Source organism: Papaver somniferum, chromosome 9, assembly GCF_003573695.1.
Source record: "Papaver somniferum cultivar HN1 chromosome 9, ASM357369v1, whole genome shotgun sequence".
NCBI classification, from domain to species: Eukaryota; Viridiplantae; Streptophyta; class Magnoliopsida; order Ranunculales; family Papaveraceae; genus Papaver; species Papaver somniferum.
Window position 1 is genome coordinate 71446269 of NC_039366.1, and position 11341 is coordinate 71457609.

The 11341-nt window shown below is 36.8% G+C and overlaps 1 long non-coding RNA gene across 4 annotated transcripts; it reads right to left on the bottom strand.

The window, feature by feature from the left end:
• Positions 1-8238: 8238 nt before the first annotated feature.
• LOC113309290 lies at positions 8239-10721 on the bottom strand. Of its 4 annotated transcripts, XR_003340499.1 has the most exons (7): positions 10516-10721; positions 10349-10425; positions 9871-10088; positions 9661-9745; positions 9356-9404; positions 9040-9175; positions 8239-8710 (listed from the first exon to the last, which is right to left on the bottom strand). It is a non-coding gene; the product is annotated as an uncharacterized LOC113309290 (long non-coding RNA). The 4 variants fall into 4 exon arrangements; XR_003340496.1 differs by having other exon boundaries at positions 9871-10425; XR_003340498.1 differs by having other exon boundaries at positions 8239-8724; positions 9871-10425.
• Between the last annotated feature and the right edge of the window lie 620 nt (positions 10722-11341).

Here is an 11341-nt window from a genome sequence, read left to right on the forward strand (position 1 = left end):
TTCAAAAGTACGACAGTTACGCTCTCTCCACAAAACCCATATGACTGCAGCTGGTAACAAGTCCCACACTACTCTACCTGAAGGGGACAACATATTGAAAGACTATGATAGAGCAAAACTAAACATGGTTCCTGGAAACACCCAAGACCAATGTTTCGAAGGAGTAACAGCCATCCAAATATTGTGAGCTACCTTACAATGAAGTAAAATATGATCCTGAGACTCGGAACTATCCCCGCAAAGAACACAAGAGCTGTAGATGTCCATACCTTTGTGTTGTAACATATCCAAAGAATTCAGTTTACCATGTACTGTACACCAAACTAGGAAGTTAACTTTAGGAGGAACTCCGGCATTCCAGACAAAATGATATGGAAAATCAGCTACACCCTCAGCAGCAACAAAATTCTCATATAGAGAATTAACAGTGAAACAACCTGAAGTATGAAGAGCCCACCTTCTCGTATCCGGTAAGTCATCAGTGGATGGTGGATTACTTCCAATGACACATAACAGGTCAGCAAACTGCACCACTTCTGAATTATTAAGGTCTCTCTTGAAATCAAATTTCCAAGCACCATCAGGTGTAATATGATCAGCCAAACTATCACACTGTAATCTATCTAATTTGGAAAGAAGATTGAAATTTTCTGTAAGGGATGTATTACCGACCCATTTATCATTCCAGAATGATATCATGCCTCCAGAATGGATACCCAAAGTTGAATTTTTGGTTACCAGAACACTGACCTCAGAAATTGTTTTCCAACAAGATACACCATGGGGTGAAGTCACCATACCCGGTACCCAATTTGAAAAATTGCGGCCATATTTCTCCTCTATAAGCTTGTACCACAGGTGAGACTTTTCTACTCCGAATCTCCAGCACCATTTAGCTAGTAGAGCTAAATTCATCAATCTCAAGTTCAACACACCAAGACCTCCCCTTTCCTTGTTTGCAAAGACCACGTTCCATTTAATCAAATGAGAATAATTACTACCACCCCAAAGGAATTTCTTCATTTTCTTCTCTAGAATCTTGATGACAGAAATCAGAGCTTTGAAAAGAGAGAAATAATACGTTGGCAGTGAGGTTAAGATGCTTTTCAGAAGGGCTAACTTGGCTCCTTTGAAAAGTGATATTTGATTCCATACAGATAGTCTGGCATCAAATTTCTCAATAATTGGAACCCAAATAGCTTTAGAAGTAGGATTCGCACCAAGGGGCATTCCCAGGTACATGAAAGGCATAGTATCTACTGCACATCCCAACTCAACAACCCACTCACTAATAAGAGGCACCTCGCCAATATCAATTATTCTTGTTTTAGCTTTGTTAACTTTCAAACCTGCAATGTATTCAAAACAACGAAGAATAGAAAACAAATTTGTGAGTTCCTCCTTGTTGTAGTCTACAAAGAAAATGGTGTCATCTGCATAGTGCAAATGATTAACCACTATACCATTCTGCACCATAGAAAAACCATTAAATAACTGAGAGTTAGCTGCTCTATCAATATATCTTGAGAAACCCTCCGTAGCAATGTTAAAAAGAAGTGGAGATATAGGGCAGCCCTGTCTAACACCTCTTGAACTGCTGAAAAAACCAAAAGGAGACCCATTGATGAGCACAAAAAAGGTGGCAGTAGAATAACAAAATTTAATCCAATTGATCCACTTCCTGCTGAAACACATTTTTTGCATCATGAGCTCTAGATAACTCCAATTTATTCTATCAAACGCCTTCTCAAGATCTATTTTACAAATAACTCCTGGTTTCCCAGCTTTTAATCTTGAGTCCACTAACTCATTTGCAATGAGAATACCGTCTATGATATGTCTACCCTCAATATAAGCACATTGTACAGGTGAAATAAGTTTTGTCATAACCAATTTCAATCTAGTAGCAAGTACCTTAGATAAAATTTTATAGACACTAGTAAGAAGGCATATAGGTCTGCAATCTTGAATAGTTTCTATATGATCTTTTTTAGGGACCAAAGTAATGAAAGTGGTATTATGCTTGGTATCAATGCAATCTGCTTCACAAAATTCTTTCATCGTATCCATAATGTCTGTTTTAATGAAGCTCCAACATTTATGAAAGAACATAATTGGGTAGCCATCCGGTCCAGGAGCCTTATCCTGACCAAGATCTTTAATTGCCTGTAAGACCTCAGCTTCAGAGAAGTTAGCATCCAGTATTTCAGATTCAACAGAATTAATAGAATCAAAATCGATACCTTCCAACACAGGTCTGATAATATCTTCTTCCTTGAAGAGATTCTCATAAAAACCAATAATATGCTCTTGCAACTTGAATCTGTCATCCACCAAAGTACCTTCAATGTACAACTGCTTGATTTTGTTATACCTTCGTCTTGCACTTGCCTTTCTTATGAAAAAAAAAGTATTTTTATCACCTTCCTGAAGCCATTTAGTCTTGGATTTAATCCTCCAAGATACCATAATTGTGACTTTTTCAAAGTCCTTTTTATAGTTCACCAAATCTTGAATCTGGGAATTAGAAAGTGGAGACTCTCCAGCTATGTTGTCGAGACCTTGTATTTCTGATAACAGGAATTTCAACTTTGTACTTGTGTGCCCAAAAGTGATCTTGTTCCATTCTTTAAGTTTCTCCCTCAGAGCTTTTAGTTTGTGCCATAAGACCGAGCTAGCAGTACCTGCAAAACAAAAGGAAGTCCACCAATTTTCCAATAATTCCATGAAACCATTCTCCAAGAACCACATGATTTCAAATATAAAGGGACTAGGGCCCCAACTAGGGTCTGAAGTATCTAAAAGAATGGGGATATGATCTGAGGTAGGACGGGATTTTGCTAATTGGGAAACAAGAGGATAATGGGACTCAAAGGAAGGAGATATTAAGAATCTATCCCGCCTGCTCATGATTGGATTAGACTCCCCATTAGACCAGGTATACCGAGATCCTTTGAGTGGGAGATCGATAAGGTTATGTTGGTAGATGAACTCACAGAAGTTCTCCATGCTCTTTGTAATTTTATTACAGCCTTTCTTCTCATCGCACTTAGTAATCACATTGAAGTCACCTCCAAAACACCAAGGGATATCCCATAATCTACAAATATTATCCAGTTCATCCCAAAATTCACCTCTGTCATGAGGTTTATTAGGGCCATAAACATTTGTCAGGATCCATTGGAAGCCGTCAAATTTGTTTGTGCAGCGAACTGACAATGTGTATTCACCCACCAGGGAGTCCTGTACTTCAACAAAATCCTTATTCCACAAGATTAACATACCACCAGAGCTTCCCAACGATTGCTGATATGTCCAACCATAATTAGGGTTACCACAAATTTGAGAGATATCGTATGCAGAGCAGCGCATCATCTTGGTTTCTTGGAGGATGATAATGGGAGCATTAACAAGCTGTATCATCTTCTTGACAATGGTTCTTCTATCACTGGAGCATAAACCCCTAACATTCCATGTAAGAATTTGTAAATTCTATCAAACATTGTATTGGGATTGTAAATAGAAAATAAAAAAAAGGAAACTAAAATATATGGATTTATAGAAACAGTATCAATAAAGATTGTATATTTATGGAGTATAACCTTAATAAAGAATTTAATTTGGAACCATATATATATTGTCTTCAAAAGGATATATTTTTTTACTTAATTATACAGATTTCATTAATATTCTAGATTGGGTGTCATTAAAATAGAAATTATGAATATAAAAAACTTAAGGGTATGTTAGAGAGTTCATTGGAAAAATATGACCATAAACAGAAACTGGACACATTTTTGAAACATACCAAAATGGAATAGAGGACGGTCTTTCAGAAACAAAGGGAATACTTCATTACCATATCCTCGGACACCTCGAATGACAATACGCTTGAGACGATGCCACTTGAATGGCAGTGATATTCCTTTGTCCCAGATATCTTTTGCATCTAAAATTTTGTGGACGAATACAAGAAATAAAGTTAAGTAACTAGACAGACTCTCAAACTGGCAACAAAAAATAACACAAAAAATAAAATAAAAAAAGAACACAAAAACAACTTGAAACATAAACGGGGGAGGTAATTTCATCATCCAGAGGTGATTAGACTCATTACCGGTTCTATGTTTAGCTCCAGAAATTCTAAATTAGGAGACTTCTCAAGTAAATACAGTACTAAAGATATAACTCAATTGTCAAAAACAAGATACAGACCAAGACTAGCTTAATGAAAGCAAAAGAAAACAAAGGAATTTACAATGATATGTCTTAACATAATATCATCTTAAACCATCAATTTAGTCTTCTAAATCTCTTCGCACGAACCGCCTCCCATTAACTTCCCTACACCTTGCTGCAAAGTAGTACACATCGTGTTGTCTTTCATTGACATTAAATACACTGCTCAGAGTCTTTAAACCAGTGTCTTGTTTCATGATAACATCAGTGCATCTCATTCTATACAAGGAGTTCTAAAGCCGTAAAACATAATGCTGAAACCATGTATCAATAGCAACTCATAGGATGAATCACACATGTAAATCATTTAAGAGAGAATAATACGAAACGAGAATGGTTAGTGGTTACACTTTGATGTAAGGAGAACTACCGAGTGTTAGTAGGGTTTATGCAAGCCCAATAGCGCATCCAAACGCCCTCTCAAGCGATTTTTTCTCATGGTGTAAAGTAAATATTTCATACTAGATTTTGTGCTTGTGCTACGCATCGGGCGGATCCAAAACTGCTTTATCTCGTCCATTGCTTTAGGATTTTTGATTTGGTGCAGCTCGGTCTCGCCTTGCCCATTACTTTTGGATTTTTAATTTGGTGTGGCTCGGATTCGCCTCGCCCCTCCCCTCCCTGATACATGCTTAGGTTTTTCCAGATAGTGTGGCTCGCTATTGTCTCACCCTGTCCCGATGCATGCCTAGGATTTTTATTTGGTGTCGCGCGACTTTCCCTTTCCCTGTCGCGGCTTCTCCCCTCCCGTCACGACGCAAAGTCCGATGCAAAGTCTTTAGCACATCAATAAGATACAAAGATCCACAAGTGTATTATATGAGGCATGGGTTTGTCGTGACTTGTGAATTTCTAGAGTTGATCCCTTTGTGGTCTAGTATCCTTACATATCCATTTGAACCTGTATTATATAGCACAGTTGGTCAAGAGGCATGAATGCAAGCAGCAGGTCGCAGGATCAATTCTTGCTTCTCGCACATTTATTTTGTGCGACATTTATACATTTCAAGGATGCTAATTTCGCAAGAAAACCATGTACTTCGCGCGAGACGACAGCAACAACAAATCACATGAAAGATAAGTACCACTTCCTTAAACATTTTACTTTATACTAAGAACGAATAAAAAGATTTTTGATTTGATTTACCAAAAGCGATTCAATCGCACGATTACAAAGATTTCAAGATCTCAAAGATTATAAAGATTACTAAGATTTCAAGATTACAAAGACTTCAAAATTACAAAGATTGCGAGATTTCAAAATTACAGAAAACTGAGAAAATTCAATTTATATGTTTCTCTAGAATATTTCTTTTGCAGAGAATAAAAATATTTTTGATTTAATTTACAAAATGCGAAACAATCGCAGTATTATAAAGATTTCACAACTACAAAGATTTCAGAATTACAATGTATTAGAATTTCTCTTGAATATTTATTTTGCTTCAAATGATATAATATTATGAGAATGAAAGAATGAATGAAAGAGATGATAGAGGAAAGAATGAATGAAAGAGATGACAGAAATGAAAAGATGAATGAGAGAATAAAGAAACGCGAACATTTCGCAGAAACGCGAATAAAATTTCGCAGATAGGGGCGAACCTTTATGGCGTACACCCTAGTTCGTGAATAAAATTTCGCAAGAGGCAAATGTAAGACCTAAAGTATGTCATATAAGGGGGTACCTGTTGCATGGCTCAGGGAAAGGCTACACCGCCACCAGAACATGAGTCATGGAGATTTGGGGTCAATAAAGCCCATCCAGGAGAGGCACCTTGGATTCTCATCTTAAGCTTATGACTTAGGTTGGGTGACTAAGGTAATAAGGACTCTCCCAAGGGGTGCAGAATCTGATCAAGGCGCCGAGGTACACGGTTGAGTCAAGAGTGCCAGGGGCGTCTGGAGCGTACTTTGCCATTCTTGACAAGTCTTGGCTTATACTGCACTCGGCCCGAAGAAAACCCCACTTAGGGTGCAGTCTCGTAACCATAAGCCCTATAGGTAAAAGGGATAAGAGGCTGCGAAAACAACTGGTTTTTGTTAAGACTGGATGGGAGGAGCTAACCTTGTATGGTAGAAGTACACCTCCTTGAAGGGGCAACCAGGGGGGAGATAAGGGCGGCAACCTCCATTAGGGAGATAATAAGTGTCTTAAGACGCAAATGTCATGAGGCTTTTTACTCGCAAGGGTATTAAGAATTGTCATATTTTTGCGACAATCCTGAAGAGGCAATAATACTAGAGAAAAAGATAAGACGAGATCAATGGGTCATTACATGAAAGTGTGAAGACGTCCTGCGATTTCGTCGCAAGACGGCAATGTCATGGGGCTTTATTTTCGCAAGAATATTTAGGCCTGTCATATTGTCGCTACAATCCTGAAGAGGCAATAATACAAAAGAAAAAGTTAAGGCAAGATCAATGGGTTTTTGCATGAAAGTGCAAAGACGTCCTGCGATTTTGTCGCAATGACAAGAGGTGGCAAAATAAGACCTTTGACTAGGAAGGCAAAATAAGACCACATAAGAAAATGAGTAAGCAAGTAAGCTTGCGAGAATGATTATGTATGCAAACAAGCTTGTGAATATGTATATGGAAATGAATCTGAGGCAGTGAAAATGTCGCAGACTTGATACTATGATCATACTGTTATGAGATACTAATAGTGCAGGAAAGAGGAAAGATGAAACACAAGTAAGAACTTGTGAGGAACAATAACTACACGAAGAGGAATGCATACACTAAAGAAAAAGCCAGAGAAATGGAGAATGGAGGCAATTTAAAGCTACATCAATTTTAGCGTGCAAAACGAGCTAAGTAACACAAACATTAGCTATACATTGCAATAGATAAGCATTCTCATCATACAAGCATCATACTCGCATTATAAAAGCATTGCATAAGCATTTCATGGCATAAACATCGCATGCACATTTCATAACATAATCATCACATAAGCATTATGTTCGCATAAGTACCTTACAAAACTGTACGGAATAATATTGCAGAATTTCACAATAATATCGCAGAATTTAGCAGAATTATTCAGGATTATTCAAAATTTCACAGGATTATTCAAGAATTTCGCAAGATTATTCAGAACTTCACAGAATGATTCAAAATTTCGTAGAATGTGTCAGAATTTCGCAGAATATGATTCTTCCGAATGATGTGATTATATCGCTCAATTATAAGAAACTTGAAGAGATTATACTATTGCATGAGCACAAAACATGAGACAGAGGCAAAGATAAGAATGAAGAAACAACTCGAACATTCAACATTTTCTCAAAGATTCTACCCTCATAGATAAATAACAGAGGCAACTATGGATTACCAAGAAAATGTTTTATGTTCTTTATTTCCTCGGCAAGAATCATTTCCAAAATGGACATTCGCTAATGAACAACAAGAATCCTCACCAAAAATGGAGTAATAATTTCGCACGAATAGAGGCAATACTTATTATTCTCATTCAAGGACGGATACTTCTTATACTTCTCAAAGGATACTTCATACTTCTTATATATTTCGAGGATTGAATACTTCTTATATTTCTTCAAGGATACTTCATACTTCTTATACTTCAAGGATTGATACTTATTATTTACTTCGCAACGCTCCGGAACTTCACAAAAGAATAGAGGCAAGTACGTACTTTACAAGTCCAGTATTCTTTCGCTCGTTCCTTCATCAATAAAGATTAAAGACTACTCCAACAACTTCAACAAGACGGATTTTTCCTTAAAGATTGCTCTTCAAGCAATATTCAAGAAAAAAGAGGCAAGATGTAGGATCCAAATATCTCACAATAATAAGATCTCGCGAGAATGTAGGGAAGCTTGCGAGAGAATGTAGCATGTGTGCAAAGTAATATCCAACGTGAGCCTGCGAGAACATCGCGCGGTGATTCCGAAATTAGGGGAAATGTTAGCTGTATCACACCACATATGAGTTGTCATCCACTATGTAAATATCTATATAAAGAGAAAGGTATGAGAGAAAAGTAACTAGTATTATTATTATCTTCTTATTCTTCCCCAAAAACCAGAGAGAGAGAGCTCCAAATACTCATTAATGGAGTCTCAATATAATTCATATGTAATTCAATGATCATAGTGAAACCTAACCCCATGGATGTAGATCAAATTGATCGAACCACGTAAATCTTGTGTCTTATTTTCTATTTTCATTATTATTATTTTTATTTTCATATCAAATAAGTTTAGATCTAGAAATTATTATCATGATATTATAAGGGTGTGTTGTGGGATTTCCTGCAACTACAACACGACCCGCACCAGATCTAACACCGAACTGCTACCCTCCCTAAGACCACCAGCCCAACCGCCGACTTCCCTGATGGCAGCAACCCCATCTCTTCGTTCAGGCCCTCCACCACCACCCCCACAATGTCAGTTGGACTTATTGCAAGATACTTGAGCTTCTGCCTTCTAGCAACCTTTCCCTGTCGATAGGAGACTCCAACAAATTTAAAGCAAATACATAAACTTGTTGGTCAAGACGTAAAGATACCATACGAAAAATAATTTGAATTAGAAATAGTGACTTAATTTGGTCGGAGACAATTTTACTGCAATAACAACAACTCCTTTAGTCCTTTACCATCTACATAGATATATCTCGAGTATACTGTTGCTGGCTAGCACTTGTAACAAAATAATAGTATACAAATAAATAATTTTGTGTGTTTCATATGGTTGGGTAGATAAACTGCAGCGGAAGCCGCTAAAACTAAGCAATTCCAATTTCAATTGACATTTATTTTGTGCTTACTTGGTATGCAGTGGTTGATATCCATTCAACTTCCAAGACTTCAGAGTGACCTCATAAGATTATAACAACCTATTTCAGATTTCCATCTGGTTCCTTGCATAATTTCTCTAATAAATATACTGTGAAATCTATGGACCTGGCAATACATAAAACTATAACATGTTCAGCCAGTGATTCCCATAGTAGATATATGTTATGGTGAAGAAATTACTATGCTACTTTTAACTGTGCTATTTACACCCGGTTAATGGAGAAGTTTTTAATTGGCTCGTAAGGCAACAATTTAGAGTTGCTAACTACCTCTATTTGTACGTACCACATTACTACACCAAATGTGATCCATTGCTTTTAGACCTGCATCATTACTTCAGTGAACAAAACATCAGCTAGCGCCTAATTATCAGTTAGCTAACAACAGTCTATAGAGTTTGGGTAAGTTAAATTTAGAACCTAATAAATCAAAGAGGTCAGATTCAAATATGTATAATATCTATAGTAAATAAGGCATACTTTCTAGACATCTTCAAGGACAATTAACTGAGAACTCAAGCAAACTCATTCTTTTTTCTGACAATCCATATATAATAATGGACACTAATCTAAAATCTTCAAAACATTTACCTTTATCTGAAGAGCCCCATGAAATTCCTACGTATCATCTGTAACAATGTCTTTTGCATATTGCTGCTCCAAACAATCGTGAATCCTGCAAAGAAAATAAACAATCGTGAAATACATAATTGTCCAAAGTAAATGTAGCTCACCGCTATTGGCAGGACCCAAGAGTTCTACACAATTAAAAATGTACTAAGACAACAGCATAATCGGTACCTTCCCCATAAAAATTTTTGGAAACTTCTCTCTTCCAGTAACTTCTTCACAGTCATGTCCTTCTTGTACAATATCTTTCATGACATTCGTTTAGGCATTTTAGCAAACACTGCATGTGTACTCTGTTGGAGTTGAAGAGATTGTATCCTCTTCTGATGTTTGAGGCACCACATATCCTTCCTTGCACAACAATCAACCACATAAACCCAAATTGAATCCTAAATCATTAAAAAGCTCAAATCAGCCATCAATCAACCTACATCGTTTATCAACACAATCAAACAGGGAAACCAAATTTTCTCCATGTTAATCAACCGACCCGTCAGCTGTAACTCCTCTTCTTAACCGACTTCTCGATTATAAAAGTTGAGAAATTACAGGTAAACATATTGGCTAACAGATAAAAGTAAAATAAAACATAAAATCGAAGATAAAATAGATAGAGGAAGAGTGGGGAGAACTCTGGTTTTCAGCCAACCGAATTAGGCGCAAACTCATATTGCAGTAAACCCTTGATTCCTTCAAACCCTAACTTCAATTTTGTAAAAATTGTACCTGAAAAAATAAATCCCCAACGAAGACCGTATGATCATAAATCAAGAGATTAGAGTTTCAAAAATCAAAACAAAGCACAGAAACCCTAACCTATGTAGATTATGCATCATGCAATTAAACTTATAATCCTCTAACCCATCTGCAGCGACCTCAAATTTATATCTCAGTAAATTGAACCCAGTAAAACCCAGATCCAACAATCACTGCAGATTCTCGATTTCAGATTCTGCAGCAGTGGGATGAAATTGGGGAAGAACCGAAAAGAAGAAACTGGGAATTATTTCCTTTCTCTCGACCTAAACGGTATCTCAGTTAAGGTTATAGTTCGACGAAATATTTGTATACCTAACCGGCGTTAATAACGTCCAGTTAAATATTCAGTGTAAAGAAAGTGTAAATAATTATTTAGGCACAGACCTGGCAGAAGTATTGTTTACCCACGTTTTTGCTAACTGTGTTATAAATGGCCAGTTAAATAGATGGTGTAAATAGAGTGTAATTAAAATTTTAATGCTCCGACCAATAGAGTCCCGCCATTTGTCCTCTCCAGAATTGCTCTAATTCAAAGTTTTTATCTCATTTAATTTGAGAGGGGTGTCGTACTCACAGTGCGACGTGGGAGCTTATATGACTTAGTGTTGTTTTAAAGGAGGGGAGATTTGTGCGGAAGCAATGAAAGAAAAAACTGATTAGGGTTTTAAGGTAGGGCGAGACCCCGAGACCTTCTTACTCTTATTGCTTATATCAATGGTGTGATCGACGTACGACTTAAATTGACAGGTATAGATTCCGTATAAACTAGTATTTGCATATTTATTCTGTGATTATCACGTAGTTTAATATTAAAACCCTTGTAGTTAATCTCTTTGGCGCAGTACATTCTTACCAGACAAATTAACCATGGATGAAAACAATT